Below are 16532 nucleotides of genomic sequence, written 5' to 3' on the forward strand. Positions count from 1 at the left end.
TATACTCATAAGTACAAATATGTGGACAAATTTGTCAAAAATGACTTCTATACATATATTTGTTTTTACATGAAAGCTATCGCTATCTAAACATTTATGAAAATACATTAAATATATGGAACAACAAGCAAAAAGTAATATATGCAAACAAATTGTAAATATTTAAATAGACCATAGCAAAAAGCATGTGAACAGCAGTAATGAGAGTTCAGAATAAGCACAATGAACAACACTAGACATCAGTTAAATACAGTTGAATACAGCTAATCAGGAATATCTCTGAAAGTAAAGTGTGCAAGTAAGGCATAGTTACTTAAACTGTTACTGATGGCATAAAGGAATTCTCTGATTCAATCTATGTATAACCTTGTGCAGCATAAAAAGTAATTTCCTGTGGTGTGCCACAGTCACAAGAGAGTTTCAGTGTTCTCGCTGTGTTTCTAGATACATGTGCTTAGTACACAGAGACTACAACTTCTTGATAAGGATGAGAGACAAATTGACTTTTACAGTTGAACCAACTGCTCTTCTCTGTTAAAAAGGTCAGGGGTTCTGAAATTAACTGTACTTATCCATGAGCTGCATATATTCATAAGTACAAATATGTGGACAAATTTGTCAAAAATGACTTCTAGCTATCTATATGAATTCCCTTTATAGTTTATCTAATCGCTTTATTTAATTTCAACTGGAATCAACATAAATTAAATGTGTGGCCATGTCTGTGGCCAGGGGAAATCAGGTCACATGGTACTGTAATGAGTATTTTGCACACAGAGTAATAGAAACGCGTACACACCCAGAACACAAACGTGTGTGATAGGGCATATTGCATGCATCCTAATTAGATTCATTTTAAAAGCTAAAAATCTTATAAATGCTTGCCTAACTTGGCAAGCAAGATGAGTTCTTTAGTTTTTCTACAAAAGCATGTACCTTGACATATTTTTACTCTCTTACCTAGAAAAATAAACCCCACTAAGGAGCACGGTAATGGAGATGGAAGGTCTGATGAACAGCATAGATAGCCAATGAACTTTGCTGTGGTAGAAGTGAGTTTGAACAGATGATGTCAGACTGCCAAATGGTGATGCGTAAGGGGTGGCTTAGTGGTGCTTCTTTGTTCATCACATGGGCTGCCTCAAATGGAGACGGGTCAAAGAGAGAGAGAGCGCATGGGATGCTCGAAGGTTATTTTAGAAAAAGCTGCTCAGTGTAACAGGACTTCCAACTGTGCTTAATATTGTCAAGTGTTCTAGACTTACAACAATCATTCTGACTAAAATAGTTGGTTTGTGTATAACTGTAATTTAAAATGGAAATAGAAAGCATCCTCTGAATAGCCAGTGTTAACAACTAGAGCGAGAATAGTAATAGTGGGGATCAGAAGATCAGAGAGCCCTGAGATGCTTTTTGTGCCTTGGCCGTTTTTTGTGTTGCTGAAACCACCACATGTTGCATCACCTGCTTTTTTAAAAATGAGTCATACTGAACAGCAGCCATCTTTCATGTTCACCTCAGAACCCAGGCTGACACCATCCCACATTGTGACCTATGCTAAAGTGTTAAAAAACTTTAGGGTATAGACTTCCTTTTGTTCTCTGCTGTCCGTTGACAACTTTGATTATGTAGATAGGTGTTAAAGTCAAGAGCTAGACTTCTACATGTTTTGTGCTGCTACTTCTCATCTTAGACAAGTGGACAAAATAAGCAACAGATAAAAAAGTGTAGTGTTTCATAACCATGGCATAGTCCAAACCAGTACTACAGTTGAACTATTAGATTCCGACCCTCAGAGATTGTCATTTTAAAGTCAACTGTTCAGTGGCAATTTCTTAAAAGTTTGAAGCAACTACTTCCCAGAAAGTCTAAATGCCTTTATTCCCTCTATCCACTAATTTATTCTGACTCTGCCCCTTAAATTTAAATTTGAGTGAAAATTGGGAAGACAACACTGTAAGGAAATGGTTCTGTGTGTTGTTATGGATGTGTGTGTTATTCTATATTCTAGTTGCCATATATTGTCTGTGTTATTCTATATTATAGTTGTATACCATAGTGCAGTGTTAACCTGACACATTATGTCATAATGAAAAGTACTATGAACTACATCTCCAACATGGTTTTATGCAGCAGGTGTGCACTTATTACCACTAGAGGGAGACAGTTCACCCACCTGCTTATAGACAAGACTTTTCTCAGACTGTAAACATCCCTGTGTATTTTTTACTGTAGAGTCTATCAAAAATATCTTAGTAATAGCAACTAACCAAAAAATATGGCTCTTTATAGATGATGCTGGTTAGAGGGAGGCTGATGTTCTTTTCGGTAGTCATTCCTTTAGACACAAGTGCCAGTCAAATAAACCATTAGGAATAAACTGATTAGGCTGTGTATAGAAAACACCCACTTTGAAGAATATAAAATCTCAACATTTAATCTAGTGTGTGTGTGTGTGTGTGTGTGTGTGTGTGTGTGTGTGTGTGTGTGTGTGTGTGTGTTTGTGTAATTTTTAGTAATTCATATATTGTATCAATTTAAATGTAATTTGTTTGCTCCTGTCACCAGAAATTCATTGAAACCCCTTTTCAGACATTTCTAGTACAAGTAATTATAGTAGGCCTTCAATAGGAGGCGTTTCTAATCACCATTGTGTCAGGAAAACAGATAAAGCCTATGATGTACTTGTATTTTCAGACATTTATTTTTGCTTTTGACAAATATAATAAGAATAAATAAAACATGCTCCATATTAGAAAATATTGTATAAATGAAGCTACTTGCATATGTTTACATACATAACCTACCTAAGCATGTAGACTTAAACCCAAAATTTTAATGCAGCATTCAATGTTTCTCTCAATGTAACAAACAGGCATGATGAAAATTAAAATATGAAGTATTTCATCAGTTACAACTGTTCTTCACATTTGTCATGTTCCTATGGCTAGAGCAAAACAATTGTCAACACCTTACCAAGTACAACATGGTAATATAAAGGGTGCCTTCTACATTGCAGTTTAACCCAAAATGACCAGCTGTAGCTAAACACTAATATGTTTGTGGGTGTGAACATGGTTGTGCACATGCAGATATGTATACTAACTCAAGCCAGGAAACAGTTTGCACCTGTATAAAATTCAAGACTGAACCAGCACTACTGGTTTATGTATATTTGCAGAATATTTAAAAATATACATAAAAATATTGAAATTAATTTCTACTTTTCCCCATGTGATTAAATAAGTGTCTATTTCTGACACACATTCAGCACTGTGTGAAAAAGGAGATGCTGCTGAAGTGCTTGGATACAGAGATGATGAGAGGAAGTGTTTATGAAAGTAGAAACATCTAACAGCAGACCACAATGCCTCAGTGTAAGAAAAGTGAGACTGACCGTGAATTTGCAAATGTTAAGCAGCAATGTGTCTGATTTCAGGGTTTCTTTTCTGGCTTTAATTTTTGCTGCATTATATTTTGAAGTAATTCTTAATTTTTGTCCTGTGACAATTACTGCTCTTCTCAAATATCTATATTGATATTTGATTATATGCCTTGAACTGATGCCTTGAATAAATTTTAAAATATTTATTATCTTGAATTTATTAGCTTGAATTATCTGTATCTTTTCACTTTCTATGGTTAATGATCATTAATTCTCTCATATGTTTCTTTTTTCCACTAAATAAAATACACACAGATAACTGCCTGCAACTGAGAATTCTACATCATGTGCCTCAGCCACAATACGTTCCCTGGTCTGTACATTAGTTATCTGAAGTTTACTTGGATTGTGGGGGCCAACCTGCATCCTACTTGATGTGTAGTTGTCTACATCCTTATGTGTACCGCCAGTCTGAAAGGAAACTTTTAATCGTTTTGTGATGGTGAACCACCATAACTAAATATACAATATTTATCTTTATGACCAATGACTTTAGCTACAGCAGCTAGAGATGTACTGTTGTGCACAATATCTGTTTCACCAAAAAAAAAAAAGAAAATAGAAAATAAGCATCTTTCCTCAGATGTCACAGTTTCTAAAGCCAATATTATTCTTCTGCAACTTGTTACATTATGCAAATTACTGTGGAATTACAGTGGAAATGCAATTTAATACTGGCATGACTAAATCTTTTACCAATTAAATACACACGAAGTAAACTGGTTTCTGAAAGTAGATCTACTTTGTCCAGGTCATTTCAATATGATTGTGTCAGAAATGTGGGTAAACATTTTTGTCTGATGTGTGGAAATTCAGAAAAAGCAGTCACAGATGCTGCTATCTTGAGAAACCAAACTTCAATGCTTCAAGGCAACGCTATAGATTCATATGGCATCTCCATTCAAGCTTGTATTTGCATAGACCTCAGAATAAAAAGACACTGATCTCAGAGAGTAAACTGGTTGCCTGCAACATAAAGCATTTACTGTGTAAGCCAGTGCCTGATACCAGGCAAGAGAGTGAGTTGAAACGGTGGTAGTAGCAAGAGTGGGGTCATGTTGGTTGGGGTATGAAACTTACACAGAAAGTTTGTTCATCAGGATGAACGCTGTGAAGGGATTTCACCTAGTTGCAGATGCATAAGAAAGGTAAGAAAAATAATTGATTTTGAATGAAATTTTCCATGATCATGCCCAGAAAACTGTCACAGCAGTAGCTTATTCTGTGACTTATGCTTTTTTAAACCCTGGCAGTAATCATTTGGCCTCATTTCAAGAATCCTTCCTAAATACATGACCAAATTTGCCCACTAAAGTGGAGCTGAACAATATTTCATACCAACATAAAAAAAGTACTTACAAATATTTAAATATAAATTTGACAAAGCAGAACTATTTCCTGTCTTCTCTTAGTATGGTATCATGTATGCTAAAGAATTTTAGTTCAGACATACAGTATATTAGCTTAATATGCAATATTTCCCAGACTAGAATTTACAGAACTTTTTCATTGACTGTAGGCTAAGCCTGATCATTTTAGTCCCAAACATGCCAAGACTGTAACATTGTAACTCAAGCCATGATGGATTCAATCACAGGTCCCCATAGGCTAGAGACCAATATAGATTAAGTGAACCATCAGCCAGTGTAAGAACTTGAAGTAGCCAAGTGAGCAGGTGTTGCTAATTGCTCCTGATTACTGTGAGGTGGCCCTGTGTCTTCCTCTGTTGACTGAAGATGGCCTTGCTGGTGACCCAGTTTCTTTCAAGGTAAGCAGCCTATTAAACAAGTGTCCTTCACAATGAGGCCAATGAATATGCATTGAGTACAAATGTAAAAATGCCATTTTAATTTTTATAGAAAGAAGGAACTTACAAACCATGTTCCTGTGTGACTTGAAGCTCCTTTCATTTTCAATTTCCTGTAACAAAATTCACGTTATTTTCTCATCACAAATGATCATATACGAACTTTGCACTCACGATAAATTAATGCAGTGAAATGAGGGGGTTTGGCAGAAGGGACTACATTTCCCTGTTTGAGGGGGAGAATGATCAATTTCCTGGCAATATAGCAGACAACCGTGAGGTTTAATAAGTTTTCCGGTGGCGTTAGGGATGTTTGAGCATGCATATGCTGACTTGGCATGCATTGGGTGAACTGTCAAAAAACCTGCCTTAAAACGGGGTGAGTCATAGGATCCAGGACTTGTTGTCCAAAGACCCCTTATAGCAAGAAGCCATGTAGTTTGTTTGCATGCAAGGGTTTGACGCTTTTTTCCCCTCTATGCCTTTGTTTCTGTAACCTCTGACCATTTTGCCATTCATGATTGTTTGCTATTTTCTCACATTGTTTTAACCAATTGGTTTATTCTAGTGTGTGTAGGCCATTTTAGCCATTTATCTGTTAGCTGTTGATTCATGTGGTTAATGTGAAATGATTGCCAGGGTATCTTAGCTTTGTAGATTGTGTGTGGACTAATTTATTTAGTTATATGGGGATTACCCTGAATATACTACTGAGGGTTGTATGAACTTGAATTAGGATTATTTTGGTGTGTTTTGCTGGGGTTTTTCATGCTATGCATACATACTATGCATGAATAATCGTTTGTGAGTCTCTTGTCTATATTTGAACCTTTACTTTTATACTTGTGCTCAACAAAGTCATTGAATGCCAGTGCTCTTCCTCAGACTTTGTCTCCCTACCAGACACCACTGGTAAGATAATGAAGTACACATCTTCAATTATGTAAACTGGGCAACCTTTAGATTAGTTTTTAATTATTTAGCCTTGCAAGTGATGCAAAATGTTTATAGTGTGCACAGTCCGTTCTCACCAGCAATATCACATGAACTGACTAAAAACCGCCCTAATGCACTTTAAATCTTACAGTTAGGCACTGGTTTAACTCTACAATAATTAAAGAATTTACCTCCAAGTATGCATGACATACATTGTCAGTGAAGCCATGACCCCTAGCCCTGCAGTCTCAGGAGCCCTGACTCTGAGAACTGTTGAAGGCCTCCACCATTTCCTGCATGAGGCTTTAATACAGGGTACAAAAGAGCAATGTCCTGTGCACATCACTCTAGTGTTGTCTGCATTGCATAGAAATAATAGAAAATCCCAAATAATCAAAGTTGGATGGATTGTAATACTGACCAGGCAGAAAAATGATAAATGAAATTTATAAGGTAACATTTCAGCAAGACATGTACAATATATCCTAAAATATATCCTAGCTTTTATGAATGGTTCTGAAATTGTATGTTTTCTAGAGCAATGAGATTTTTAAACTCTTGAAAGAGCTATTGTGGTGTGTCCTGTAGTGATGACTCACCTGTGATTCCACACATTGCAGAAGGTAATGAGACACACTGCAATGAGTCCTGCAACTAAGGGCACTATGTAGAGTAACATTTCTTTCAGTGAATATGGTTTGTTCTTCTTGACTGGCAACAAAATCAGATGAACAAATATATACTTACAATTTGACATGTTTATTATTAATCACAAAATGAATTATGTTAAAAGGGAGCCATTTTTTTACAATTACTAAAAATGTATTTTAAATTCACTGATCATAATCTGGAATTACCTTCTATGCTCAGTATCCATTGTTGCTTGAATGGGATGCATTCATAGTGTCCTTTGTCATAGTTTGGTTCTTATATGGGCTTTGGTTGTAAATTAGACTGCCATTCTTACGCCAGACAGTACCTCCTCTGTTATTTCTACTAGCATTGCAGGACAAAACAACATTTTCTCCCTGAGATGCAGTAATGTTGGTAGGGAAACTTGATTTCTCGTGTGATTTCATATAATCTGCAGGAAAAACATAAAAATACTTGAGGTAAGTTCAGTCCCATATTAAATGTTCACATGATCAAGGTCTACTATTTATTGATTTGGTGAATAATATTTGCCATCTTTCATAGGCAAGATGGAAAACCAAAAAAGTCATTTTGTCATGGTTTGGTCTGCACCCAGCCCATTGGACATGCCCACATTCTTACACACACACACACACACACACACACACACACACACACACACACACACACACACACACACACACACACACACACACACAGAGAGTCCAACAGACTTTTCCTGGTGCCGAATACTGAGGTATTCATGAATTTTCGAAGAAGTGGTGGTTGAATGCCTTGTGTATCAAAACATTGTAAAAGTATAGTTTAGTTTACATTGTCTATTGATATAGTGAATGTGTTAAGTGTTTGAAAAAATGGACACAATATTTCAAGTGTGAAAAAAAACTAAATGTTGACAGCATTGAGGCTTATTTATTGATCTGGTAAATAATATTTGGCACATATGAGCTGATATCATCTTATATAATCTACAAAAAAAAACAAAAAAACCCATCTTTCATATTTTAAAAATGTATTCTCTTCACCTATGTGACCAGACTATGGATTTATCATGCCAGATGTTCCAAAATTATGCGACATCAAATCAAACCAAGAACTCTATTATGATGTTCAAGACCTGTCCTACCTGATATCTGGATAAATAACTGCACTAATGCATCAAATTAAACATAACCTAAAACACAAGCTCTTGAACAATTACATGTTTCTTTCACTAATATGCCATAATTTTAGATTCACATATTTATCTATGTATATGGGGTCTCCTTTTAACTTACTAATCATACTGAGTAATGTTTCTTTTAGTGGTAGTGAGAAAAAGTGACACGTTGCATTCACACATGAAAGACTAGCATTGGCTGCGCACACAGTTTATCAGAACAAATCATATCAACATGAATGAAATACCTCTATAAGCTGTGAGAAACATGACAATGCAGCAACCCAGATGCAATATCCTAGTTTGAAAAACCACCATGTCAGTATCTTTCCCCATGTGATTAAATAAGTGTCTATTTCTGACACACATTCAGCACTGTGTGAACAAGGAGATGCTGCTGAAGTGTGCAGATATAGAGAGGATGAGAGGAAGTGGGTTTATGAAAGCAGAACAGCTCTGACAGCAGACCACAATGCGTCAGAAAACATTAAGGTGTACATGGCACCTTTAAACTTCCAAGACTTGCTGTTGAATCCTGCAACTACATATCAGTCAAAATATTTTCAATGTGGTTAGTGAATAATTTGCAGTAATAACGGAATAATACTCCTTAAAGTGAATAACTAAATAACAATCCATTTCTTTCTTAGAAAAAAACTGTTTTGTTTTGGGAGACATGCGCAATAAGTATGAATTCTTTCACTAGAGCATGAACATGTCAGTCATCAGATATTGGCTGTTGGACTGATACATCACTTCGCAGAAGAATGTTGAAATTGCTGTATTTAATAAATGAAGATTAGATAAATGAGACTCTACACAGTTTAAAGCACTACACATTTGAATAACCCTGTGAGGATGCCTGTAATGACAGTCAAATTAGAAAGAGACAAGTTGAATCAGAGGTGTATGAGCAAAGCAAACTCTTAACATGTAGTGCTGATGCCACAAGAACTGGAAAACTCTGACCAAGAACATTGCCTGTCCGTTTCTATTGTGCGTGAAAATGAAAGAAGATCTGATCTGATCCAAAGCCATGTCTAAACATTTTTAACAAATACTACCCGTTTTGTCAGAGCGCAGAGAACTCCTTCTGTTGATGAAAGCAATAACTTATTGAGTCTATTAACTATGCCAGCTGAGCACAGTGAATGAATGTTTGAATAAATAAACATTTTACCAATTAGATATACATGTACTTAACCTATATGGTGTTAGTTTGTTTTAATAAAGCAGTTAATTTGCTAATATCTTAGACAGTGATGGTTCAGATATACACTATGCAGCGTACTTGCTGAAAGACAAACTATTTATACTTCTAGTTTACATTCTACTCCAAATAAACAATACAATACGATATTCTCAGAAATGTGGGAAAACATATTTCTTGTCTAAAGTGTATGAGGAGAACAAATAACAAGTAACAGTGAGTTCTGACTGCATTATATTGTTTTTAAGCTAGTGGCACCTCATATAGAGAGAATGAGTCAAATGGTGGGAACACCATGTGAGTGGGTTTATGCTGGTTTTGTAAGAAACTAACACAGGCAGTTCGTGTCTGTTGAAAGTAGTGGTTAATTACACAGACAAGGGAAAACACTTTAATTTTCAGGGAAATTTTAACAATGTTATAACAGTGGCATAACAGTTCACCTTTTTATTTGTGTTTTCTGAAATGCTAGTTGTAATGAATTAGCCTCATCCATATATTTAATTAGCCTCATGGATATACTCATAAGTACAAATATGTGGACAAATTTGTCAAAAATGAATTCTCTATATATATTTATTTTTACATGAAAGCTATCGCTATCTAAAAATGAATGAAAATACATTAAATATAAGGAACAACAAACAAACGGTAATATATGCAAACAAATAGTAAAGATTTAAATAGACCATAGCAAAATGCACAGTGAACAGCAGTAGTGAGAGTTCAGAATAAGCACAATGAACAACACTAGACATCAGTTAATTACAGTTGAATACAGCCAATTAGGAATATCTCTGAAAGTAAAGTGTGCAAGTAAGGCATAGTTATTTAAACTGTTACTGATGGTATAAAGGAATTCTCTGATTCTATCTATGTATAACCTTGTGCAGCATACAAAGTAATTTCATGTGGTGTGCCACAGCCACAAGAGAGTTTCAGTGTTCTCACTGTGTTTCTGGATGCATGTGTTTAGTACACAGAGACTACAACTACTTGATAAGGATGAGAAACAAACTGGCTTTTACAGCTGAACCAACTGCTCTCCTCTGTTAAAAAGGTCAGGGGTTCTGAAATTAATTGTACTTAGGTGGATTAAATATTGCTAATTTACATATCTTCAAGTGGTAAATATCTTACATACAGAGATAATATAACAAAAGATTAATTGATTAATAAAACATTCTTAACAGGACTTCCAACGAGTACAAGTCTGCAGCATACGGAGTGCGCAGGGCGGTGAAGTAGGCGAAGCGGCGCTACGGGAAGAAACTAGACAGTTCCAGCAGAGTGGCTCTAGATCCCTGTGGCAGGGACTACTGACGATCACGGACTACAGGAGCCCACCCTCCGGACTGATGAGTGCGGATGAGTCTCTGGCGAACGAGCTGAATACATTCTTCGCTCGCTTCGAGGCTACATCTAGCAGCGCTAATGCTAGCCGCGCTAATGCTAACAGCGCTAGTGCTAATGGTAATGGTACTATCGGCGCAGCCAACGGTGTATGCGCAGAGCCCACCATAGAACAGCGCCCTCTCATCATCACGGAGAGTGACCTGAGGAGAGTGTTTAAAAGGGTGAATACCAGGAAGGCGGTGGGACCAGACGGTATCTGCGGGAGGGTCCTCAAAGCCTGCGCAGACCAGCTAGCCCCGGTATTCACCGACATCTTCAATCTCTCCCTGACGCTCGGTATCGTCCCGTCCAGCTTCAAGCGATCCACCGTCGTCCCCGTCCCGAAGAAACCTCGACTCTCCGACCTCAATGACTACCGCCCTGTTGCCCTCACATCGGTCGTGATGAAGTGCTTTGAAAAGCTAGTCAGAGACTTCATCACATCTTCACTGCCAGCCTCCATGGACCCACTGCAGTTTGCATACCGCCACAACCGCTCCACTGATGACGCAATTGCACATCTGCTCCATACCACACTGACCCACCTGCACAAAGGGAGGGGAAATTATGTTAAAATGCTGTTTGTCGACTACAGTTCAGCATTTAACACTATCATCCCCTCCCTACTCACTACTAAGTTGGAGGATCTAGGACTGCATACATCCCTGTGCGACTGCATCTGCAACTTCCTACCAGACAGACCACAATCAGTACGGGTGGGCAACTGTGCCTCATCCACCCTCACCCTCAGCACTGGAGCTCCTCAGGGTTGTGTCCTAAGCCCCCTGCTCTACTCACTGTACACCTACGACTGCACAGCCACTTCCAGCTCCACCATCATTGTCAAGTTTGCTGACGACACCGTTGTCATGGGCCTGATCTCAGACAACGATGAGAGGGCCTACCTGGAGGAGATTAAACACTTGGAAAACTGGTGCCAGGAAAATAATCTCCTCCTAAACGTCAGTAAGACAAAGGAGCTGATTGTGGATTGCATCAAGAAGTAGGAGCGGCACTACCAACCAGTGAGGATCAGTGGAACCACGGTGGAGAGAGTAGATAGTTTCAAGTACCTTGGTGTTCACATCTCGCAGGACCTGTCCTGGTCCCGCCATACCAACTCCCTGGCAAAGAAGTGTCTTTACCACCTCAGACGCCTAAGAGACTTCAGACTGCCCTCCAAGGTACTGCGGAACTTCTACACCTGCCCTATCGAGAGCGTCCTCACGGGGAACATCACAGTCTAGTTTGGGAATAGCACCAAGCAGGACAGACAAGCACTACAAAGGGTAGTGTGTTCAGCAGAGCGCATCACTCACACGGAACTTCCTGACCTGCAGACCATCTACCACAAGCGGTGCCAGACCAAGGCCAGGAGGATTGTGAAGGACCCCACTCATCCCAACAATAGCCTCTTCTCTCTGTTGAGGTCAGGGAAGCGCTTTCGCTCCCTGAAGACCAGCACAGAGAGACTGAAAAAGAGCTTCTTCCCGCAGGCCATTCGGGCCCTGAATCAGGGCAAAGGATGAACTGTGGGGACCACTCTGTGCACTGCGTATGATGTCAATAACATCATAAAAAGACTGAAATAACTAAATTGTAAACTGTAAATTGTATATTGCAACTGGTAATTGTACACATATATATGTATTATACATATATTGTACATACATTGTTAATATATTTTTGTACATATATAGAATATATATATTTCTCTATGCACCCCTGTTTTCTTTTTCCTCAGTTTGGACAGAGCACTCTCAACCATTTCACTGTGAGTTATACTGTGTATGTGAGAAATAAACCAAACTTGAAATTTGAAACTTGAACTGTGCTTAAGAGTGTCAAGTGCTTCTCCACTTACAACAACCATTCTGACTAAAATAGTTGGTTTGTGTATAACTGTAATTTAAAATGGAAATAGAAAGCATCATCTGAATAGCCAGTGTTAACAACTAGAGAGAGAATAGTAATAGTGGAGATCAGAAGATCAGAGAGCCCTGAGATGTTTTTTGTGCCTTGGCCGTTTTTTGTGTTGTTGAAACCACCACATGTTGCATCACCTGCTTTTTAAAAAATGAGTCATACTGAACAGCAGCCATCTTTCATGTTCACCTCAGAACCCAGGCTGACACCATCCCACATTGTGACCTATGCTAAAGTGTTAAAAAACTTTAGGGTATAGACTTCCTTTTGTTCTCTGCTGTCCGTTGACAACTTTGATTATGTAGATAGGTGTTAAAGTCAAGAGCTAGACTTCTACATGTTTTGTGCTGCTACTTCTCATCTTAGACAAGTGGACAAAATAAGCAACAGATAAAAAAGTGTAGTGTTTCATAACCATGGCATAGTCCAAACCAGTACTACAGTTGAACTATTAGATTCCGACCCTCAGAGATTGTCATTTTAAAGTCAACTGTTCAGTGGCAATTTCTTAAAAGTTTGAAGCAACTACTTCCCAGAAAGTCTAAATGCCTTTATTCCTTCTATCCACTAATTTATTCTGACTCTGCCCCTTAAATTTAAATTTGAGTGAAAATTGGGAAGACAACACTGTAAGGAAATGGTTCTGTGTGTTGTTATGGATGTGTGTGTTATTCTATATTCTAGTTGCCATATATTGTCTGTGTTATTCTATATTATAGTTGTTTACCATAGTGCAGTGTTAACCTGACACATTATGTCATAATGAAAAAAGTACTATGAACTACATCTCCAACATGGTTTTATGCAGCAGGAGTCCAGTTAGTACTACTAGAGGGAGACAGATCACCCACTTGCTTATAGACAAGACTTTTCTCAGACTTTTAACATCCCTGTGTATTTTTTTATTGTAGAGTCTATCAAAAATATCTTAGTAATAGCAACTAACCAAATAATATGGTTCTTTATGGATAATGCTAGTTAGAGGGAGGCTGATGTCCTTTCCGGGAGTCATTTCTTTACACAAGTGCCAGTCAAATAAACCATTAAGAATAAACTGATTAGGCTCTGTATAGAAAACACCCACCTTGAAGAATATAAAATCTCAACATATAATCCAGCAGTGTGTGTCTGTGAGTGTGTGTGTGTGTGTGTGTGTGTGTGTGTGTGTGTGTGTGTGTGTGTGTGTTTGTGTAATTTTTAGTAATTAAAATATTGTATCAATTTAAATTTTATTTGTTTGCTCCTGTCCCCAGAAATTCATTAAAACCCCTTTTCAGACATTTCTAGAACAGTTAATTATAGTGGGCCTTCAATAGGAGGCATTGCTAATCACCATTGTGTCAGGAAAACAGATAAAGCCTGTGATGTATTTGCATTTTCAGACATTTATTTTTGCTTTTGACATAAATATAATAAGAAAAAAAAAAAACGTGACTGCATATTAGAAAATATTGTATAAATGAAGCTACTTGCATATGTTTGCATACATAACCTACCTAAGCATGTAGACTTAAACCCAAAAGTTTCTCTGCTTTAACAAACAGGCACGGTGAAAATTCAAATATTAAGTATTTGATCAGTTTCAACTGTTCATCACATTTGTCATGTTCCTATGGCTAGAGTAAAACAATTGTCGTATTGAATAATCAACACCTTCTTATAAGTACAGCAATGTCACAGCATGGTAATATAAAGGGTGCCTTCTACATTGCATCGTAACCCAAAATGACCAGCTGTAGCTAAACACTAATATGAGTTTGGGTGTGAACATGGTTGTGTGCATGCAGATATGTATACTAACTCAAGCCAGGAAACAGTTTGCACCTGTATAAAGTTCAAGACTGAACCAGCACTACTGGTTTATGTATATTTGCAGAATTTCTAAAAATATACATAAAAAATTTAAATTACTTTCTACTTTCTATTTTTCCCCATGTGATTAAATAAGTGTCTATTTCTGACACACATTCAGCACTGTGGAGATGCTGCTGAAGTGCTTAGATACAGAGAGGATGAGAGGAAGTGTGTTTATGAAAGTAGAACATCTCTGACAGCAGACCACAAAACCTCAGTTTAAGAAAAGTGACGAGACTGACTGCATTTGCAAATGTTACGCAGCAATGTGTCTGATTTCAGGATTTGTAATATGAAGGTAATAAGGACACTTGCAGATTAGGATGATGAATAATGATTTACTTGGGGAAAGACAAGGGGCCAGAAGTGATGCCGAGAATGAACAAACAGGAAAGGTTTTCCAAATCAGAGTCAGGTACAGGCGTAAGTCAAATCCAAAGTAACAATAAACATGTGATGTGTAGACAGGGAAAAACCAAAGTAGTGTACTCCAAAAAACAGTCCAGGTACAAAACACGAAAAAATACAATCCAAATATACCACTTAGTTTGCATAATGAAATGAAAATACACTGGGGAATGGTTATGGCTTTACATAAATATGTAAAAAAGAGGCTAATTAGAGTCAGATGTAATCAATATTCGGAGAGGCCGATCTCCGATGTTCTCCTGAGGCATGCAGGGATTTCGTGTTTGGTTTGGTGGAGTAGGGCAGAATGACAAATCCTGAAACAAAAAAGATTAGCAAATTAGTTTGAATCATAACCAAACAATGTAGCACTAAATTGGATCAATAAAAAATACAGAACCAATTCAGATGAAAAAAATTACATTAATCATGATTTTTATAGGTGCACAGACACAAGATTGTAATTTATTGTGTAGAATTGAGGAAATGTACTTATTAATTTTAAACATGTATAACATATTTTTTGTGCCTTGTAAGTACATGTGGCTGAGATGTTTAACTGTATTTCTGCAATCGAGGTCACCTCTCAAAGAAAAGAGCTCTTTCTCTCCTGTGAACGCAGAAGCAACACCTGCACAAACAGATCCTGGAGCTGGTTCTGGGTGGGAAAGAAGGACAAGTGATTATAGACTGCTTGTTCAAGAATTTTTGAGAGGAAAGAGTGAGGTCAGCGATATCAAGAGGGGCCTTCTTTAGGTTTGTACCAACTTGGCAGTACTGAACTTCATAGGCACATATCCTGAGATTAATCAGTGGTTGATGATGGTAGTGATGAATGGAAGCAGATTTCTGTGTGCAACAGAGTGGAAAGAATGGGATCCAAAAAGCTAGTCAGATTGCTGGGTGTCAGGAGTGGAAAGTTCTTGCCTGTGGAGAGTGGAGAAAAACAGGTCAGTTAGTTGGATGCAAGGGTGGGAATATTGGTGGGAGGAATGGGAACAAAGGAAAAGGACTGGCAACCTTCTTGCAACCTTCTCCTCAAAGAATGTGACAAAATACTCAGAGGTAAGAGAAGAGGGAGGAGGGGGAGGGAAGGATTCGTAGATCAAAGGCTGATGTTTCTATTTTTCCTCTGAAGTAGGATGACTTTGCTGATGTTACTTCCAGTGAGAACTTGAAAAGGAGAGATGAGTGAAGGTCTAAATCTGCTATTTTCTCCTCCCACTCACAAAACAGGTAATGTCCCAGTGCAGGGCCATCACAGTCACCCCCTCCACCTCTCAGATCATTACTTTCTATAGCAGCAGTCACTGACTAGATATTAGCAGCTACGATGCAGCTGCCATTCAGGCTTAGGCATCCAGTCTTGACTGGCAGCTGCCATACGTGACTGGTATCTCCCTTCTGGCAGCTGCCACTGACAGGTACTTCCTGCTGCCAGCTGCCTATAGTTGATTGAACCCTTACTGGAGAATTTGGCTCTATGTCTAGCTGGTGTTAAAATGGCCAATGAAAGATTTACTCTCATGAAGCAGCCTTGAAACAAATTGAAGTTTTAATATTATATAAGTGCACTGGTTATAGGTTCCTTTTTAAAATTTATTTATTTTTTAATTTAATTTTATTTTTAAACATTTTATTTTAAAACATTCTATAGCATGATTGCTAGCATTCCAAGCAATATAGTAGCACACATGACATTTGGTAGAAGCATATTTAAAATATAATTTATTAATCA

General features: G+C 37.7%; 2 long non-coding RNA genes across 2 annotated transcripts; both read right to left on the reverse strand.

Moving 5' to 3' along the window:
* Positions 1–2632: 2632 nt before the first annotated feature.
* LOC145657660 (uncharacterized) lies at positions 2633–5564 on the reverse strand. The gene is made up of 3 exons (XR_014123535.1): positions 5320–5564; positions 4526–4570; positions 2633–4368 (listed from the first exon to the last, which is right to left on the reverse strand). It is a non-coding gene; the product is annotated as an uncharacterized LOC145657660 (long non-coding RNA).
* Positions 5565–6445: 881 nt separating this feature from the next.
* On the reverse strand, positions 6446–8362 carry LOC145657368 (uncharacterized). The gene is made up of 3 exons (XR_014122990.1): positions 8250–8362; positions 7046–7272; positions 6446–6899 (listed from the first exon to the last, which is right to left on the reverse strand). It is a non-coding gene; the product is annotated as an uncharacterized LOC145657368 (long non-coding RNA).
* Between the last annotated feature and the right edge of the window lie 8170 nt (positions 8363–16532).

This window comes from Electrophorus electricus, chromosome 4 (assembly GCF_041902795.1).
Source record: "Electrophorus electricus isolate QZ-2024a chromosome 4, ASM4190279v1, whole genome shotgun sequence".
NCBI lineage: Eukaryota > Metazoa > Chordata > Actinopteri > Gymnotiformes > Gymnotidae > Electrophorus > Electrophorus electricus.